A 21,874-nucleotide genomic window follows, 5' to 3' on the forward strand; every position below is an offset into this window, starting at 1 on the left:
CAACAGGATAAATTCTCAGACAGCAATATGCAGATATTGAAAAATCTGATTAGGGCTTGATGGTCCTTATCAGCTTGTCCATGCCCTTAGTTGCTAAACAGAAATGGCAGCATCCTTTTTGTGGTGACCAAGGCCTTGCTTAAAAAGGTAAAGGGACTCCTGACCATTAGGTCCAGTCATGGCTGACTCTGGGGTTGCGCGCTCATCTCGCTTTATTGGCCGAGGGAGCCGGCATACAGCTTCCGGGTCATGTGGTCAGCATGACTAAGCCAGTTCTGGCGAACCACAGCAGCACACGGAAACGCCGTTTACCTTCCCGCCGGAGCGGTACCTATTTATCTACTTGCACTTTGACGTGCTTTCGAACTGCTAGGTTGGCAGGAGCAGGGACCGAGCAACGGGAGCTCACCCCGTCGTGGGGATTCGAACCGCCGACCTTCTGATCGGCAAGTCCTAGGCTCTGTGGTTTAACCCACCGCGCCCCTAAGGCCTTGCTTAAACGCATCTAATTGAGAACAAATATTGACACTACAAACACATTGCCCCAAAATACAGAACAATGGCCCTTTAATTACTACCTGCAAGCTAAAGCTCTAATGCAAGAAACTGTTACAATTTTTCTAAAAAGAAAAGCAAACCTACTTTAAGATAAGGAAACATTCACAGGGAAATAAAATACAACAGCTCCCCTATGATTTTTCAAAAACTGAAAAAGGTTGAAAATGCACCACAGTTGTTACTACAAAGGGAGCCGTCTCCCACATGGATGTTTATTTTGCTTTTTGTGAACTTTACTGAAATTGATTAATAGCAAAACATTATTTTGTATGTTATGTCCAAATATACAAATAAAAATCTGTTCAAACTTATACAATTCCTTTCACCATACATTATTATTCATATACATAAGACTTCCCATCACCCCCACTGTATTTACAGTTTCTTTTTTCTGTTGTACTAATAATTGTTACTTTGTTCTTTCTATGTTATCTTATACTTCCTTACATCTTTTTGTATCCATTTTCATTACAGTGGTGCCTCGCAAGACGAAATTAATTCGTTCCGCAAGTTTTTTCTTCTTGCGAGTTTCTCGTCTTGCGATGCACGGTTTCCCATAGGAATGCATTGAAAATCAATTAATGCGTTCCTATGGAAACCGCCTTCAGACCAGGTCCGGGGACAGTCTGTCCCCCGACCTCTTCTGAAGGCTGGGGGGGGGGGGACAAGGGCTTTTCTTCCCACCCCCAGCATTTTAAAAAACCCCGGGACAGCGGAGGACTTCTCCGCTGTCCGGGGCGATCTTAAAATGCTGGCGGGCGGCATTTTTAAATCGCCCGGGACAGCGGAGGACTTCTCCGCTATCCGGGGCGATGTAAAAGCCCCTGGGAAGGCAGGCAGGGGCGACAAAGACTTTTGCCCCCCGCCCGCCTTCAGAAGAGGTCCTGGACCTCTTCCGAAGGCGGGCGGGGGGCGAAAGTCTTTGCTCCCCCCCCCGCCTGCCTTCAAAAGCCGTCCGCGATAGCGGGAAGCGCTTCCCTGCTATCCCGGACTGCTTTTAAAATGCTGGCGGTGGGGAGCAAAGCCTTTCGGCCCCCGCCGGCCTTCCTGGACCTCTTCTGAAGGCCGGAGGGGGGGGAAGGCTTTGCTCCCCACCACCAGCATTTAAAAGAGGTCCCCGGAGATTTCCCTATGGGCTTTCTTCTTACGAAGCAAGCCCATAGGGAAATTCGTCTTGCAAAGCGCCTCCAAAACAGAAAACCCTTTCGTCTTGCGGGTTTTCCGTCTTGCGAGGCATTCGTCTTGTGGGGTACCACTGTATCTTTGCTATTTTACACAGAAATATCCCACAGGGATATTTAAGTCAGCCCCCCACCTGAATTTTTTCCCCCATTAAAAGGAAGGCGGGGAAACTACTTAGCCCTTTATTGAGACAAGGAATACATTCAGAATTCTACCGAACAGTTCACTAAACAATGATATAAACAAGCAACTTCTGAATATATTAGATCACCACTATGTTGTATGCTTTGCAATGTTTCTATACACCACCATCACAACATTATTGGCTAAAGGCTCAGTGAGGAACTTTCAGGATTTAAAAAACTGTGTTCTACAAGGTCCATCAACAGCCCAATCCTACCCACACATACTTTGAAGTAGCAAGCTGACCCACATTCGTAGCAGGGAGAGCTCAAATCAATTTATGATGCTTAAGCACACCAAATGACAAGGAGTCACTGCTCTTAACTCTGTTATATAAACTACAACTTGAGGAACTTACACACAGTAAGCTGATTGGTACATGCAGCTCAGTATTGTCTGCTCTCCAGGGTTTCAGGGGTCTTTGCCAGTCCTGCCTAGAGATGCTGGGGACAGGACCTGAGACCTCCTGCCTGCCAAACAGATGCTCCACCACTGAGCTACAGCCCTTCCCCTAAACATGAACCTGAGGTGTTTGCTTTCCCCTCCTCCATCCTACACCTTTTAAAATTTATTTTTAGACTCTTTGGAAAATAAGACCCCAAGGTGGCTGTCACCAATGGAAGCCAAGGCCCAGAAAAGACTCAATATGGAGGCCAATTGGCCGAAATATTGGGAAATATTAGAAAATGAAGGAGATACTTGGAGATTGCAGAATTTTGAGAAATTAAAGGATAAAGTGCAAAACTGGTTACACTATGCTCAGATTAGAGAGGTTTTTAAGTCAGATAAGAAAACAGGTTTCCAGGTGGAAAAATCAAAACTAGAAACAGAACTGTTAGAACCTAAGACTAAGGTACTTTCAAAAATGTATAACTTGCTGTTGAAATGGAATACGCAGGATGAAACAGTTAAATCAGCCATGATAAAATGGGCGCAGGACATTGGGCACAACATTATGTTTGTTGACTGGGAAAGGTTATGGACCACCGGTGTGAAGTTTACGGCATGTAATGCCTTGAAAGAAAATATTATGAAAATGATATACAGGTGGTACATAACCCCAGTCAAGCTTGCAAAAATATACCATTTGCATGATAACAAATGTTGGAAATGTAAGGAGACTGAAGGAACATTCTTTCATCTCTGGTGGACTTGTCCGAGAGTGAAGGCCTTCTGGGAAATGATCTACAATGAGTTAAAAAAGGTATTTAGGTATACCTTCCTTAAGAAACCAGAGGCCTTCCTTTTGGGCATTGTCGGCCAAGGGGTGTTAAAGAAAGATAGAACCTTTTTTATGTATGCAACTACAGCAGCAAGAATACTTATTGCGAAACACTGGAAGACCCAAGATTTACCCACACTGGAAGAATGGCAGACGCAACTGATAGACTACATGGAACTTGCTGAAATGACCGGCAGAATTCGAGACCTGGGAGAAGAGACGGTGGAAGAGGACTGGAAAAAATTTAAAGACTATTTACAAAAACACTACAAATTGTATGAATGTTAGGAGAATGCATGCTTGAAAGCAACAGGGCAGCAGTAATTTGGCTCTATGATATATGAAATTAAGTTGATAAAGATATTTAAAATATGGGTCATAACATTTGAGAAAAGTTAAGAAATTGAAATAAGGTAATAAATTGCTGTCTATAACTATTGAACTGAGAACGCAGAGAAGGGAGATGCGAGGAAGTCTTAAGATCATGAAAATACGATTGTTTAACAACTGCATTTTATATCTATTTTTCTTCTACTCTTTGTTTATCTTTCTTAATCTTACTTTGACTTTGCTGTGGTGATGGTATTTTATATGTTTGGTGATTTGTTTGTTGTTTAAAGAAAATTGCAATAAATATCTTATTAAAAAATAAAAAAAATATTTTTAGACTCTTAAGCCCAAGGACAGCGGCTGCCATCATAAAGATTTATGCTTTTATAATAGTGATTTTATAAGTCGCTCTCAGAGCCTTTCTTGGCTACAATAGAGAGGGGGGGAGGGAAACTCAGAAATTAAAGAAAAGCAAGCAACTGAATATACCCAAAATGACAAAAGGCCACATTCAGGTAACCCTGCGGCCGCGCATGCGCGACGCTGAGACCGCAAAGAATAGGGGAGGGGTGAAAGCGCATTCCATTAAGACGCAAGAAAAGAACGAGTCGCGCCTGCGCAGTCGCGGTTTCCAGCGCCCACCCGGCGCCCTCGCGCGTGATGCGCACTTCGGAGAAAGGGGAGGGGGCCACAAAGGAGGGGCTGAAGGCGATCGCAAAATGGCGGCTTTGGCGACCCTCCCTCCCTGCCAGCCCAGCCCAGCCCCCCTTCTCCTCCCCCCTCCGGCTCACTTTTCACTCAGAAAAGTTCCCAAGGCGGCAACCGACCCCCGCCCGCCCCTCCCTCACGGTTTAAAATGGCGCCTCCGTATGAATGAGAGGAACGGGCGTTGAGCGGGCGTGTGCGTATGAGGAATTAAAAACGAATAAGCGGCAGATCGCAGAAGACGAATCTCTCCCCACGCTCACTGCCGCCGGTGTAGAACAATTGGTGTGGATAGCAAAGGGCAGGCGATTCGAAAGGCGTGCGCTTCTCTCTCTCCCCCCCCCCCTCCGCCCTCCCGCGCGAACTTACCTCCAAAACGCTAGATCATCAGCAACAACGCACTGAGGAGGAGGAAAGGCGCCGAGGGCTTTTATATAGCTGCCGTCAGCACATTCGTCTCGAGGCCAGAAAGCCCGGATGTAGGAGTAAAAAGGAATGGGACGGGGCAAGGGGGGAGCAGGGACACACCGGGCAAGATAGGCGTGGCCTTTTCAGATAGGAGGGCAGCTTTCTCTGGAGAACTGTTGGTGTGTGTGCATATGTATGTATGTATGTATGTATGTATGTATGTATGAAAGGAAGGAAGGAAGGAAGGAAGGAAGGAAGGAAGGAAGGAATCATCTTCCAGGCCATTACCTCATCAGGAAACTGGCCTGTCTTATGTTTTAACTTTTCCTGGATCCAGGGATTCAGGAGACTTGCTTAAATTCTAGCACTTACTGGACCCAGGAATATTATATACTATTGTATTGTAATAGGAATTTTATGGTTTTAGATCTATGGTAATGTTCATAAGTGTACCAACCAAGCACATTGATACGGAAAGGGGGGGGCATGCCTTCCTTCAACCTTCTACCGGCCACCAGAGGGTCCGAGGCGATGACCTCAAGGGCTCCCAACCCCACGTGGACCCCTCAGCCCCCACACCATTACACAAGCACCACACTCTATCCCAAGCCCCATAAATAGAGTGCCTTTTCCCTTTCCTACACCGATCCGCTATTACGGACGAAATAAGCCCAAATTCTTATGCCTCTTTCCCGCTCTATCTTTACTGTGGGTTGACCGTACGAAGCTGTATTCCCTATTCCTTTCAATGGCTGTGTTCTATCCAATCAGAACCATGCATTCGCTTTGCAGAGCTAGCTCAGCGAGCTCCTGCACGCCTCATTTAACCTCTTGACAAGCTGCTGACGGCTCCCCGCTGGGAGAACAATGGAACCGAAACTTGTGAACTCATAAAAGTGTCAAATCTTGTTACAATGTATCTATTCTGTTTCCGACTTCAATCACCAATATAAAATGGACTAAAAAGGACTAAAATCTTTAGAAATTCGTATAAAATCAACCACAACTCCGATTTCCTTGCTTTTGGTGCCGATCGGCTCAGTCTCCTCAGGACTCCATGACACCTCCCCTGCCTCCATGATCCCTAGAGCGAGGCGTCACGTACTCAGGAAGACCCTAATCCGGTCAAATCGCTCTGCCAAGCCTTTCCTCCGGGCAATGCCAGGTGACAGACCATGCATACATGGACCATTGTCTTCTCATCACCGGCATATCTCCAGCTCTGCATATTCCCCCTCCCTCCTCTATATGTTAATCTGGTGTAACCCAACCTCTCTTTAATGTATTCATGATGTAACTGTGATGTATTTTGCACTGTATTCTGGGACATGGAGGGAAGTTTCAAAAGTTTATGTCACCCCTTTCTCACTGTTCAATCTTGTCTTGAACCTGTTGCGCAATAAACTTAGATCTTCTGCAGTTTGCTCCTGTCTCCGGCTGAGCTCATTTTCTTCCGCAGGGACCTGCGGACTTAGTCTGACGAGCTGGGTGGCAGAGTAGCCCCGCACCCAGATTTTACCGTAACAACATACATAGTTCAGCACAGGAAGGCCAACCTGGAGCCATTTTGATTCCTAAACTGACCAAATCTTTTCTCTGCAAGGTCAAACTGGAAAAGCCTCCCCATTGTCTCTTTCCTCACAAATCCTGTCTTAAGGGTATGTCTGTGTTTGAATAAGGTGTGAGCCTGTGACCTGGCCAGAAACTAAGTATTTATCATTACAAAAGACTGGCCAGGCTACCCAGGAAATCCAATCAAGTAACCTGCTAGACAGGAGATAAACAAGGACAAGAGATAAACATTTAAATTTCTGTTTAGACCTCCTTCTGTGATGCATGTATGATGTTTCTGGGGGTGGTCTTGATCTACAGGATAGGAATTTCAAAAGTCTTTATAAGGCTTTGCACACCATTTTTCTGGGTCCTCCTCTTTTCCTGCGTGTGAGGGGAGCACCCTGTTGTAACAGATCAATAAAGATCAAGCTTACTAGCTGCTTTGCTTCTCAATATTCTCTGGTTGGCATCTGTTATTCTCTCCTACCAATAGGGAACCTACGTAAGGACTCTATATGGGCTCTTGGATACCCCATAAGGGAAAAAGGCAATTTTTTGTTTACAACAGTATATCATGCACATACAATCTCAACACGGATACATGTGTACATACATAGCCTCCAACATTTCTCCAATTAAAATAAAATAGGGACATCCTATTCCATAATAATAATAATAATAATAATAATAATAATAATAATAAAGCAGTACATTCTAGGAACAAATCAGAAAGTGGGACAGCTTCTGTAAATCTGGGACTGTCCCTGGAAAATAGGGACACTTGGAGGGTCTGTACATATATAATTGCTGGCAACCCAAATTCTCTTCTAAACACCATCCTGGCAGAGACTACCTGGTACAGCGCTGCAGATCTCTGCTCAGCATTTTAAAGCATTCCCTTAGCACCTGAGAGTCAGTTTCTTTTCGCTTTTACCTGGAAGGTGTAATAAACAAAAATCTTCCTTATTCCCTTATGGGGGACACAAGAGCCCTTATGGAGTCCTTTGTAGGTTCTCCATCGGTTGGAGAAAATAACTGTGCTGGTCCTGGGGGGAAGGTTACCGTTGGCGTAGTCAAAGTCCAGTCCTGGGTCACTAGTCTGGAAGCAGTTCACAAAGAGCGAGGCGGGGTCTGAAGCAGGAAGCCGGGCGGGAACAGGAACACTGGAAGGACAGGTCTGGGTCCGGGCAGGAGCAGGTATTCAATGACGTTGCTCCCACAACCTGGGACTGGGCTGACTGGCCTTTATCTTCTCTGAGACCAGGGGTGGTCCCGGCCCCCAGGAGACCCGCCTCTCCCGGCCTTAAGGCGAGCACTCCTCCTGGGAGAAACCAGTTCCCTCCGCCTCTCTGCCCTGAGCCTCTGCAGCTCAGGAGAGGCTGGGGAGTTACTGGGCCCAGGGGGAGACTCACCTTCCTCTGGCAGGGCCAGGAGAGGCGCACCTGTAGGCACTGTGTCCTCAATCACCTCCAGAGCTAGAGTGGAATCACCTGGTGTCTGCTCCTGAGGATCTGGCACAGGTGCAGGCGCTTCAGATCCAAGGCCCCGCCCCAGCTCAGCCGGCCCTGGAGGCGGGGACTCCTGTGCAGGCTGGGGTTCCTCCGGTTCAGCCTCTGAATCGGATTCCCAGGCCATCACACCATCCCCCCTCCCAGGCCCCCCCTCAACCGAGGGTCTGGACCCGGCTTGTTGGGGTACGCCGCATGGAAATCACGGAGGCAGGCAGGCACGTGGACGTTGGCTGCTGGTTCCCAGGAATGGTCCTCAGGTCCATACCCCTTCCAGTCTATGAGATACTGCAGCTTTCCCCTGCGGTATCGGGAGTCCAGAATGCGTTCCACCTCGTACTCAGGCTCCCCCTGAACCAAAACTGGCTGCGGTCAGGGACGGTTCGGGTGGAACTCATCGGGTGGGGCCACCGGACTCAGAAGGGACCTGTGAAATACTGGCTGAACCTTCAGGGTTGCGGGCAACCGGAGACGGAATGCCACAGGCGAGACCTGGTCCACGATGGGAAATGGGCCGGTGAAACGGGCGTCCAGCTTCCACGAAGGTCAAGAGGGGTGGAGGTGGAGAGTGGAGAGCCATACCAGGTCACCGACGTGGAGTTCTGGCCCCACCTGGTGGTGGCGGTCGGCCTGGGCCTTCTACGCCTCTTTGGCCTGGCGCAGTTGCTCCATCAATAGTTGTTGCTGAGACTGGAGCTCCTGAAGCCACTCCGTCACCGCAGGGACCGCGGATGCCGGCAGAACATCTGGGAACAACCGCGGATGATAACCGTAACTGGCCTGGAATGGGGTTTGCTGGGTGGACGCGTTCACCGCGTTGTTGTAGGCGAACTCTGCCAATGCTAGGTGGTCGACCCAGTCATCCTGCTGGTAGCTGCAGTAACACCGGAGGTACTGCTCCAGCACCGCGTTCGCCCGTTCCGTCTGGCCATCGGTCTGTGGGTGGTAGGCTGATGATAGACAGACCTCTGTCCCGAGGGTCTGGTGCAATGCTCGCCAGAAACGGGATGTGAACTGGACGCCCCGATCGGACACCACACGCTCAGGTAGGCCATGCAGGCGGAAGACATGCTGAAGGTACAGCTGAGCGGTTTCCTTAGCCGTGGGTACGGATGGGCAGGGAGCACAGTGCACCATCTTAGTGAAATGGTCGGAGAAAACTAGGAGGCAGATACAGCCACGAGACGGGGGTAAGTCCACCACAAAGTCCAGCGAAACCGTGTGCCAAGGACACAGTGGGACTGGCAGTGGCTGAAGTAGGCCGGGGGGTCGCCCGGTAGGGCCCTTGGCCTGCCGGCAGATGTCGCAACCAGCGACGTAGCGAGCCACGTCAGCCTTCAGGCGGGGCTTACCAAATGGGTGGTCCGATACCGCCCAAAGTGTCCCGCTGCTGGGGCATCATGGGTCATCTGGAGAATCTCAGCCCGCAGTGGCCCTGGCGGGATGTACAGGCAACCGTGGTGCAACAGAAGGCCCTGGTGCAAGACCAGCCCCGGATACGGAGGGCATGACCCTTCGGCTAGTTCCCGGAGTCGTTCCTGGGCTCAAGCGTCGACCCGCTGCTGTTCCCGCACCCGAGCCTGCAGTGGCTCAGCCTCCTGAGTGGCCAGGAACGCAGCCGGTAGTAGGATCGTGGTTGGTACTGCTTGCTGTACCATGTCTGCGATGTCTTCAGGTTTCCGGGACAGGGCATCCGCCTTCTGGTTTTGGGAGTTAGGGATATAGCGGATCCAGAACTGGAACCGGGAAAAGAACAACGCCCACCGGATCTGCCTTTGGTTCAGCTTGCGGGTGGTCTGGAGGTACTCCAGGTTCCGGTGGTCGGTTCTCACCTCCACCGGCTGTCATGCCCCCTCAAGATGGTGGCACCAGACCTCAAAGGCCACCTTGATGGCCTGTAGTTCCCGCTCCCACACGGTATAGTTATGCTCCGCCGGAAGGAGCTGGCGGGAATAGAAGGCGCAGGGTAAGAGTGGTGCCTCAGGTCTGTGCTGCTGGGACAAGACGGCACCAAGGGCCGTGCTGGAGGCGTCAGTCTCTACCACAAAAGGTCGAGAGGGATCAGGATGTTGCAAGATCGGCACTCTCTGGAAACAGGTTTTCAACCCCGAAACGTCTCCTCTGCCTCCTTGTCCCAGGAAAATGGCGTCTTGGGACGCAGTAGCCAGGTCAACCGGGTGGTGCGATGAGCATAATCCGCAATGAAGGTCCGGTAATAGTTGGCGAACCCCAGGAATTGCTGTAGGTCCTTGCTGTTCTGAGATGCCGCCCATTCCCGAACCGCTGCCACCTTCCCAGGATCCATTTGCACCCCATCTGGAGAGAGTCGGTGACCAAGGAAGTCCACTGACCGCTGATGGAACTCGCACTTGCTGAGCTTCGCATACAGGCGATGCTCCCGCAAGCGCTGCAGCACGGTCCGGACATGACCCTCGTGGCGAGCCGGGTCACGGGAGAAAACCAGAATGTCATCCAAGTACACCACCACGTACTTGTCTAGCAAGTCCTGGAACACGTGGTTGATGTACCGTTGGAACACAGCGGGCGCGTTGCACAATCCGAAGGGCATAACCAGGTATTCGAACTGCCCATACCGGGTCCCGAATGCTGTCTTCCGCTCATCCCCGGCTCGGATCCGAATTAAATTGTAGGCCCCCTGGAGGTCTAGCTTGGTGAACACCCGCGCCCCTTGCACCCGCTCCAGCAACTCCGAAATAAGGGGCAAGGGGTACCGGTCTGAGGTGGTAATTTTGTTCAGGGCCCGGTAATCATGGCAAAGGCGAAGCTCCCCACATTTCTTCTTAACAAAGAGCACTGGCGCAGCGGTGGGTGAGGTAGAAGGCCTAATGAAACCACGCTCTAGGTTCTTGTGCAGGAAGTCCTGCAAAGCTTCGCGCTCTGGCGCTGTTAGAAAGTATAAGCGACTCACCGGCAGGGCGCTCCGGGCTGAAGGTCTATTCCGCAGTCAAAAGACCGATGCGGTGGCAGCTGGTCTGCCCCCCGTTCCTCGAACATGTCGTGGTAGTCCCGGTACTCAGCGGGGAGCATTGATGCAGCCTCCTCAGTGGGCGCGGCTGCTAGCATCTCGGACCAAGCATGGGAACATGGGGCTGGGAAGTGCACAGTCCGTTTGACCCAGTCAATCTGAACATTGTGAGCCTCCAGCCAGTCCATCCCAAGCACCAGGGGGAACCGGGACATGGAGGCAATGTCCAAAGTTCACATCTCCCGGTGCTGCTGGAGACACAGGACCAAGGGCTGGGTCTCCTGAGTAACGGCACCCAAACGCAGGAGCCGTCCGTCAATTGCCTCCACCTGTACCGGTTCTGGCTTGTTCTGAAGTGGCACCTGATGATGGGCAGCAAAAGCAGCGTCCATATAGGAGCGGGTTGCCCCCGAATCTACCAGAGCATGGGTAAGAATCCAGGGCCCACCTGGAGGGTATAGACGCACCGGGACCATAAGGTGTTGCAATTCCATTGGTGCGGGCCCATTCTGCGCTGTTTGGGACCCCAGATAGCCAGGGCCATCAGCTACTGGGGTTGGCGGTTTCCCTGTGGCTGGCGTTTCTCAGGACAGGACTGGGTGTAGTGTCCGCTTCTGCCACAGTAGAGACATAGGTTCCCCTCCCAACGCCACGTCTTCTCCGCGGGGGAGAGGCGTGGCCGCACTGCCCCGAGCTGCATAGGCTCGTCCGATGACTCGGCTGTGGCCGTGGAGCTGCTGGTAGAAACTGACGCCGAGAACTGGAAGTGCCGGCGGCCCCGGGCCTGACGACGGTCCTCCAGCCGATCGTCTATCTGTAGACTCCGTTGAATGAGGGCGTCTAGTGTGGTGGGGTGTTCCATCGTGGCCAGCTGGTCCAGTATCTCATCCAAAAGCCCCTCGAGATACTGGTCCCGAAGAGCAGAGTCATTCCAGGTCAAGTCCTGTGCCAGCAGCCGAAATTCCGTGGTGTATGCAGCCACAGTGGACTTGCCCTGTTTCAACCGCCTAATTGCCCGGTTGGCTTGACTCCCCTTGGGGGTTGCCAAACGCGGCCTCCAAATGATTGCAAAACCCCATATAGTCTGTCAGTAAGGGGGAGTCTTGCCTGAGCAGCGGCAACACCCACTTGGCCACCTGGTCCTTTAACAAACTAATCAAAAAGTGCACCTTGGTGCGGTTGTCAGGGAAGTTCCGGGCTCGCCCCTGAATATACAACTTGGCCTGGGTGAGGAACATGGGAAAGCTGGCCAGGGCCCCATCAAATTTCTCTGGCAAGGCCACTGGGTACTTGCCAGGAGCCGGGGCGTCGGCCCCAGGAGCCGGTAGGGCGTCCAACCGCTGCTGAAGTGCCGTAACCGCATTGCTGAGCTGCTGCACGGTGTGAGTCAAGGCCTGGTTCTCCTGGGCCAATGCCACCAGCGCAGCTGCTTGGTCGGCCATGGCTTCTGGCTCTTCCCGAACGCACCCCAATGAAGGGGGAGTGCGGGTGTGGTGGGAGCAAACTGTGCTGGTCCCGGGGGGAAGGTTACCGTTGGCGTAGTCAAAGTCCGGTCCTGGGTCACTAGTCTGGAAGCAGTTCACAAAGAGCGAGGCGGGGTCCGAAGCAGGAAGCTGGGCGGGGACAGGAACACTGGAAGGACAGGTCTGGGTCTGGGCAGGAGCAGGTATTCAACGACCTTGCTCCCACAACCTGGGACCGGGTTGACTGGCCTTTATCTTCTCTGAGACCAGGGGCGGTCCCGGCCCCCAGGAGACCCGCCTCTCCCGGCCTTAAGGCGAGCACTCCTCCTGGGAGAAACCAGTTCCCTCCGCCTATCTGCCCTGAGCCTCTGCAGCTCAGGAGAGGCTGGGGAGTTACTGGGCCCAGGGGGAGACTCACCTTCCTCTGGCAGGGCCGGGAGAGGCGCACCTGTAGGCACTGTGTCCTCAATCACCTCCGGAGCTAGAGTGGAATCACCTGGTGCCTGCTCCTGAGGATCCGGCACAGGTGCAGGCGCTTCAGATCCAAGGCCCCGCCCCAGCTCAGCCGGCCCTGGAGGCGGGGACTCCTGTGCAGGCTGGGGTTCCTCCGGTTCAGCATCTGAATCGGATTCCCAGGCCATCACAATAACAGAGGCCAACCAGAGAATATTGAGAAGCAAAGCAGCTAGTAAGCCTGATCTTTATTGATTCTATTACAACAGGGTGCTTCCCTCACACGCAGGAAAGGAGGAGGACCCAGAACAAAGGTGTGCCCACCCTTATATGCCATTTTAAATTGCCCGCCCTGGAGTCCAAGACCACACCCAGAAACATCATACATACATCACAGAAGGGGTGTAGCTCAAGACCACCCACCCCCAGATACATCATACCTACAACAGAAAACTCAGTGCGTTGTTTATCTCCTGTCTGGCAGATTACCTGTTAATGGTCACATGATTGGATACCCTGGGGAGCCTGGGCAGTCTTTTGTAATGACAAATACTTAGTTCCTGAGCCAGGTCACAGGCTCACCCTATTCATACACAGACATACCCTTAAGACAGGATTTGTGAACGAAAAGACAATGGGGAGGCTTTTCCATTTTCCTTTGACCTTGCAGAGAAATATGTGAGGTCAATTTGGAAGGGGCAAAATGGTTTCAGGACTTTTTCTGTGGGGTTTCAGACATGTGATTTATATATGCAGTTATGAACATTTGTCTTATATGTATATGTATATATATGTATATATATATGACCTTATTTTTTTTATTTCAATGGCAAGCCAACTCACATGGACAAGGCTGCCCCAGGGGTACGCAGAGTCACTCGCTATATTCTCCTCAATTCTGCATCAGGATCCACAGGCTCTACTTCTGCCTGCAGGGTCTGTGATGTTACAGTATGTTGGTGACCTTTTAATATGTTCTACCAGCAAGGACGTGGGTGGCTCTGTGGGTAAAACCTCAGCGCCTAGGACTTGCCGATCGCATGGTCGGCGGTTCGAATCCCCGCGGCGGGGTGCGCTCCCGTCGTTGGGTCCCAGCGCCTGCCAACCTAGCAGTTCGAAAGCACCCCCGGGTGCAAGTAGATAAATAGGGACCGCTTACCAGCGGAAAGGTAAACGGCGTTCCGTGTGCTGCGCTGGCTCGCCAGATGCAGCTTGTCACGCTGGCTACGTGACCCGGAAGTGTCTGCGGACAGCGCTGGCTCCTGGCCTATAGAGTGAGATGAGCGCACAACCCTAGAGTCTGTCAAGACTGGCCCATACGGGCAGGGGTACCTTTACCTTTACCAGCAAGGAAGCATGCAAAACAGACACTAAACACCTCATCACAGCACTAGCTTACAAAGGACATAATGTATCCCCTAAAAAGATACAATACTGTAAGCAAGAAATCAAATATTTGGGGCACATTCTCTGGGTCGGCACCCAGAGCTTGGCCACAGATACAAGCCAGAACTAAAAACCCCTTGCCAAAAACCAAGTGCCAACTGTGAGGCTTCCTAGGCATGGCAGGATTCTGCAGGGCTTGGATAGCCAGGTACAGCGAAATAACAAAGCCACTATCAGCCATGACCCAACGACCATCCCGATGAGTTAGTCTGGAACGATGATGCATACTCAAGCTTTGAACTCCTCAAAAGAGAATTAAGGTCTGTTTATTCATGAACAAATGGGGGGTGGCCTCCAGAGTTTTAACCCAAACTTTCTGTGACCAACAGAGACCAGTAGCCTACTATAGCCTACAGTTAGTGAAATATACTCAGAGTTGAGAGTGGATTTCATGCTCTTTATTCAGCTCATAGTGGTGAGGAGGGAATGAAAGTCCCCTCAAAGTATCTGCTTTATATACATTAGTTACACAATGGGCTGCACGTGATTGGCTAATTCCGGAATTCTCCTGTAGGCCAATCAGGTTGTGGATTCACTTCTATCTGGAGCTGGATTGGGTGGCTCCTGCAGACCAATCATACTGCTGCATTGTTCTAGGACCAATCAGACTGCTGCATTCTGAATCCTATTGTTCTAGGACCAATCAGACTGCTGCATTTTGTTTTGTTGTTTTAATAATATTTTTATTGCTTTTTTTCCAAGGTCAGAATACATCATCAATAATACAACAAAAGCGATTTTACAAAAAGAAAGAAGAAATTAAATAAAAGAAAATTCACTTTTTCAGATCTTTTTTCATAATCAACTGGACTTCCCCACATCTTCCATCCCCTGCATTCTTTACAATAAAAAATAAACAGCAAATTGATACCTTGTTTCATGTGTTTTTGTACTTTCATCTAATTATATACTCTAAAATTTAAACTTTTCACGGTCATAACTTAATTTCCATCATTTTCAAATCTCAATACTGAAGCATGTTTTTCCCAAAACTTAGCAAATTCTCAACATTCATATAACTTATAATGTTTTTGTAGATAGTCCTTAAATTTTTTCCAATCCTCTTCCACTGCCTCTTCTCCCAGGTCTCGGATTCTGCCAGTCATTTCGGCTAATTCCATGTAGTCCATCAGTTGCATATGCCACTCTTCCAGCGTGGGTAACTCCTGTGCCTTCCAATATTTGGCTATAAGGATTCTTGCTGCTGTAGTTGCATATAAAAAGAAAGTTCTATCTTTCTTTGACACTCTCTGGCCTACAATGCCCAGGAGGAAGGCCTCTGGTTTCTTATGGAAGGTATACTTAAATACCTTTTTCAACTCGTTATAAATCATTTCCCAAAAGGCCTTCACCCTCGGGCATGTCCACCAGAGGTGGAAGAATGTTCCTTCAGCCTCCTTACATTTCCAACATTTATTATCAGACAAATGATATATCTTTGCAAGTTTGACTGGGGTCATGTACCACCTGTACATCATTTTCATAATGTTTTCTTTTAAGGCACTACATGCCGTAAATTTCATACCGGTGGTCCATAACCTTTTCCAGTCTTCAAACATAATGTTGTACCCAATGTCTTGTGCCCATTTTATCATGGCTGATTTAACTGTCTCATCTTGAGTGTTCCATTTAAGCAACAAGTTATACATTCTTGAAGGCACTTTCGTCTTAGGTTCAAGTAGTTCTGATTCTAATTTTGATTTTTCCACCTGGAAACCAATTTTTTTGTCCTTTTTAAAAATCTCTAGAATTTGGGCATAGTGAAACCAGTCTCGCACCTTTCCTTTCAATTTTTCAAAACTCTGCAACCTCCAAGTGTCACCCACTCTTTCTATTATCTCACAGTATTTTGCCCAGCCACCCTCCATATTAAGTATTTTTGTGGCCTTAGCCTCCATCGGTGATAACCACATTGGAGTCTTATTTTCAAGTAAGTCCTTGTATTTAGTCCAGACAATGAATAAAGCTTTCCTGACAATATGGTTTTTAAACAATTTATGAAACTTTACCTTGTCGTACCACAAATATGCATGCCACCCAAAAGCGTTGTTAAACCCCTCCAGATCTAGGACATCAGTGTTTTCTAACAAAAACCAATCCTTCATCCAGCAGAAGGATGCAGCTTCATAGTACAACCTTAAGTCCGGCAGGGCAAATCCCCCTCTTTCCTTTGCATCTGTTAGTATTTTAAGTTTTATTCGGGGCTTTTTGCCCTGCCAGACAAACTTCATAATGTCCCTCTGCCACTTCCCAAAACACTCCACTCTGTCCACGATCTGCAGGGTTTGAAACAGAAACAACATTCTTGGCAATACATTCATCTTAACTGCTGCAATTCTTCCCAACAAGGAAAGTTTCAATCTTGACCAAGTTTCTAAGTCCTTTTTAATTTCGGACCAACATTTTTCATAATTATCTTTGAACAAATTCAAATTTTTCCCAGTCAAATTGACCCCCAGGTATTTCACTTTTTTAACCACATTTAATTCTGTTTCCTTCTGGAACCCATCTATTTCTGAAGGTGTCAAATTTTTGCCAAGACCTTAGTTTTTTGTTTGTTCAACTTGAATCCCGCCACCCGACCAAACTCAAAGATTAGTTCTAAAGCTCTTTTTGTACTAGGTTCTGGCTCCTGTAATGTCAAAACCAAATCATCTGCAAAAGCCTTCAGTTTGTATTGTTTTCCTCCGACCTGTATTCCTTCCACCCGCTGATCCTTCCTAATCAAGTTCAGCAACACCTCCAGGACAGAAATAAATAACAAGGGTGATAGGGGGCACCCCTGTCGTGTCCCTTTTTCAATTTTGAACTCCTCTGTCACCACATTGTTTACTATCAATTTAGCTTTTTGTTCTGAATAAATTGCTTCAATACCATTTTGGAACGCCCTTCCCACTCCCATCCCTTCCAAGTTTTTCTTCATAAATTTCCAGGATATATTATCAAAGGCCTTCTCAGCATCTATGAAAATCAAAACTGCTTTCGTGTTCAAATTTGTCTGTAGTAACTCCAAAACATCAACAATATTCCTGGTGTTATCAGACAAATGCCTACCAGGGAGAAAGCCTGCTTGGTCTTTATGAATTACTTCGTTTAAAACTTTTTTCAGTCTATTTGCCAAAATATCAGCAAAGATTTTGTAATCCACGTTTAGGAGTGAGATGGGACGGTAGTTCTTAAGTTGAGTCTTTTCAGATTCCAATTTTAGTATCAAAGTGATGAATGCCTCTTTCCACGATTCTGGTGCCCCCTTCCCTTCCATAATTTGGTTACATACCTCCATTAGTGGCTGGGCCAAATATTCCTTCAATGTCTTATAATATTTGGAGGTAAGTCCATCTGGGCCTGGGGATTTGCCTAATTGCATATTCTGAATGGCACTTTCAATTTCCTGTTGTGTTATTTTGTAATTCAGGGCTGTTTGTTTATCTTGTGTTAGTTTTTGCAGGCCATAGCTTTTTAAAAATTTGTTTATCTCGGTCTCTACTTGGGGTCCTTGAGTAAACAATTTTTTAAAGTATCTCTAGAAACACTTTCTAATTTCTTCTGGTTTCTGAATACATTCTCCTTCAACCTCCAGATTGGTAACAAAGTTCAATTTTTGTCTCTTTTTCAGCTGCCATGCCAGCAGCTTCCCACATTTATTTGCCGATTCGAATGATCTTTGTTTCATCTGTTTAATTTTCCATTCAACTTCTTGATTTATCAATTTCGCATATTGTGCTTGATGGAATTTTATTTCTCTTAAAACTTCTTTTGATTTTGGATTAAGTCTCAACTTTTTCTCTCCGTCTCTTATCTTCTCCAAAATCTTGTCCTTTTTACCATTCCAGAGTTTTTTCTTAATAGTATTCTGTTGTATCAGGAACCCTCTCATAACAGCTTTACTCGCGTCCCAGATTATTTTCTTTTCCACCGAAGTGTTTAAATTTATTTCAAAGTAATCTTTCAACGTTTTTTGGGCCTTCTTCACAATCTCCTGATCTCTAAACAAAGAGTCATTCATTCTCCATCTGAAGGATCCAGCTGGTGTAAGTCTCAAGTCTATTTTCAAGGCATTATGGTCGGAGCAGGTTTTGGGGCAGATCTCTATTTTTTTAGTCTTAGGTGCCAGTCCTCTAGATATCCAGATTTGGTCGATTCTTGTCCAAGATAGGTGGGCCTCAGAAAAGAATGTTCCCTCTTTACCTAGAGGGTTCTTTGTCCTCCAAATATCAATCAAGTCCATATTGTCTGTAAGTTCGAAAAAAGTCTTTGGTAGTCTGCCATCTTTGGTCAAGTTTTGATTTTGTGACTTATCCATGTATGTGGAGACAACCCCATTCATATCTCCCATCAGAATGATGTTAGTATAGTCAATATGGTCCAATATGGTCCAATATGGTCTCATGCAGCTTCTTATAAAATTCCGATTTCCCCTCGTTTGGTGCATAAATTCCTACTATCAAAAATTTTTCTCCTTGTGATTGTATTTCGATCGCCAAAATTCTTCCTTGTTCATCTTTAAACACAAACTTTGGTGCTAGGCTCTCCTTTGCATATATCACTACTCCTCTTTTTTTTACCTTGTCTGATGAAATAAATTCTTGGCCTAGTCTCTTGTTAATTAACACTCTCCTGTGGAGCCTAGTCACATGTGTTTCTTGAAGGCAAATGACGTCTAATTGTTCTTTCCTCAATATATGAAAAATCCTTTTCCTTTTTTCGGGAGAATTTGCGCCGTGAATGTTCCAACTAAAAAGCTGCAGAGACATCCTGGATCAATTTGTCAACCAATAGGGTTGTCTCCCTTATCGTCTATGTCTGGAAGTGGATCTGGTTTTGCACCAGGCGTAGGAGGTGGCCAAGTACCTGCTATTCCTTTCCGAAGGTCCTCCCTGTGATCGTTTAGGAACTTTTCTTGCTCCTCTGCTGTTCTGATTCTTACCTTCTTCCCTTTCAAGTTAAAAGATAGTCCTTGAGGAAATTCCCACCTGTAGGGGATTGTGTTGTTTCTCAGTAAGCTTGCCAGGTCTTTATATGTAGTTCTTAAATCCAACAACTGTTTTGGTATATCTCTGAAGATTTCTGCTGTCTTTCCCTGAATCACCAGTGAATTTTTAAAGTGCAGGCCGAGTATATTATCTTTTTCTTGCTTAGATCTCAAAATGATCAAGCAGTCTCTTGGTTTGTCCTTCTTGGCCACTCTTCCCAATCTAAAGGCGGTGACAATTTTAAAGTCCTTCTCTTCTGCCAGACCCCAGAACTTGGATATTTCTGCTGTCAAAAAGCCAATCAGATCTTCTTTTTCTAGTTCTGGGATATTTCTAAGCCTGAGATTACTTTCCCTGTTTTTCAGTTCCGCCATGGACAGGTACGCTTGCTGTTCAGTAACCTGTCTGCTCAGTGGTCTTACTTCCCCTCTTAATTCCTCTATCCTCTTTTTATTTTGGTCTGCTTTTTTATTTGCTTCCTCGGCTAATTTTCGATTTTCTGTTGTAGTCTTTTCAATATTTCCTATTGCCTGTGTATTTTGAGCGACTTGGTCTGTCAGTCTGTTAATTGTAGCTGTCACCTGGTCAAATTTAGCCGCTTGTTCATCCGCTTTCTTGTTTAATGCTGCCAGCTGGTCCAATATTTCTTTAGAAACAGGGTCTAGCCCTCCTGCAGCCATATCCCCAAGAGCTGGCTGTTTGGGTTGTCCTTCTTGCGGACCTGTCACAATTGGAACAGATGATCTACGTGGCTGCACAGGCAGAGTTGATTGCAACAGTTCAGTTTGTTTTGCTTTCTTGGCAGCCCTTGTTTTTGCTGCACCACTCATTCCACAGCTGTCCAAGTGTCAAGGTCAAATTGTAAATCCCATGGGAAAAGCAATCCAAAAAGTAAACATCCAGACGTAAAAGTTCCAAAACAACCAGCAGTTCTCAGAGACTAATAATTCCACAATCCAACAGGGGGAGCTCCCCAGAAATTAGGGAGAAGGATGAAAAGTTTCCACCATTAAGTTCCCAAATAGAAAGTTAGGTAAAATCCAAGACAGAGGGGGGAACCCTCTAGATTCACTTTAAACTGCAGAGAGTAAAAGTTCTTTACAAAGGTGCATGCAACAGTTCCTTTCTTATAACTTACAGAGTAGCCCGATGTAACTTTATGTTTTTGTATACAATCGCCGCAGTCTGATGCTACTTTGTATCCAGACAGCCCGAGAGCTGGGTTTCGTAACTTTGTAATCCACAAAGGGTAGAGAGAGAAATCACAGTCTCTGTCCGCTTATAATACAGTTTTAACTTTTCTTTAGCTTTTAAACAATCAGATCCGAATTTGCAGGGTATATTCCAACTTCTTTTAAACTCCTTTCAGCGCTTCAGCTTTAGTAAGTCTTTGCTCAATACTTTAAACAGAGCCGGAACACTGACTTCCTTTTTAGCGTCTCCCGCTTTCAGCCGAAATTCACAAATTTAAATTCAAATAGAGTCTCGGATTTCTTACTCACGAGTATGTTGTTTCAAATCAGATGTTCAAAGAAGAAAGGTCAGCGCTCATCAGCAGCAGCCTCGCGGCTTCACTTCCGCGGAAAGAGGATTGGATTCACAGCACCGCTACCCCCTCCACGTTCCGGAGCCCTTTACAGGGTCCCTTCTTCGTTTCCGAGGTTGCTCCTGGTGCCCGCCGAATCCCACGGCCACGGGCTCACTCTACCCGTGGTTTTTCTAAATGGGTCGTCGCTGTGCCGCAGCGCACGACCCTTTTCCGCGGAGCCCCTCTTCAGCAGCTGAAGAGGACCGCCATTGCCGTTTCGCGCCGCCTCCGGAAGTCTCAGACTGCTGCATTTTGGATCCTATTGTTCTAGGACCAATCAGACTGCTGCAGTTTGGATCCTATTCAACTTAGTACATAACACCTAGATAACACAGCAAAGGGTGCAGTAGGATGACTGAGAGCCATTGCTGCTGCTGCCATCCTACTCCAAAAGTCGCAAGAGACAGTACTATGTCATGAAGTCACCATCCATGTCCCACATGTAGTCTCTACTCTCTTAACCCTGAAAGGCTGCCACCACTTTTCAAATCCATGCTTAAATCGCTATGAAGCACTCCTCCTCACCCCTTCCAACATAACCATAAAAAGAGTTAACTCCTTGAACCCATCTACACTTACAATCCAGTATCTTTTATTAGGCATAGCAAACCACACATTATCAAACAGACACCATATACAAATTGTGCAAAATACGAGCTCAACATAACAAGGTTTGTCCCAGACAGATCTTTAACTCCAGAGAAAATAAATTTGCATAAATAATCCAATACAGACCTACCGACTCCCCGATCAGTTAAGAACCACTGGTTCTCTTTATAATGACCCAGTCTTTCTACATGGACAGCACTCAGAAATTCAGCCACTATTAAAGTAATTTGATCATTCCTGTCCAAAAGCAGGTCCTGAACCGCTGGTAGCATAGAAATCAGCCTATTGAGTTGTAAGGCCTCTAATAATTGTCTTCTGGCATAAATGCTAAAATCACAAGAAAAGAAAATATGCTCCAAAGTATCAGGTTCCTGTTTACTGCATTTACAGAGACGCTCTGATTCTGGGAGAGCTAAATATCTTCCTCTTACTATCATCGAGGGAAACATTAAATCTGGCTAACATAAACAACCTGCACAATTCATGATTCTTCAGATTTGTCATGTATCCCTTTTGAAAATCTCTACACAAAGGGAGATTTAAATAGAAAGGAGAGCAAGTGCTGTGCTTTGCAACCTCAAGAGTGGAGAGAACACTTTTTTTCTGTAAGATTCTTCCTGATAATTTCCCAAATATCTTTGGGGTCAGAATTTTCAAAGTCAGTTAGATTAAGCCCTATCAAATTCAATTTTCTCCTACAAATCAA

The 21,874-nt window shown here is 47.3% G+C and overlaps 1 long non-coding RNA gene across 1 annotated transcript in view; it reads right to left on the bottom strand.

Moving 5' to 3' along the window:
• Positions 1–21,874, bottom strand: part of LOC310697737 — an 895,058-nt gene that overhangs the window by 116,891 nt on the left and 756,293 nt on the right. The gene's annotated exons all lie outside the window — the stretch shown is intronic.

This window comes from Podarcis liolepis (assembly GCF_965112155.1).
Source record: "Podarcis liolepis genome assembly, chromosome: W".
Taxonomy (NCBI): Eukaryota; Metazoa; Chordata; class Lepidosauria; order Squamata; family Lacertidae; genus Podarcis; species Podarcis liolepis.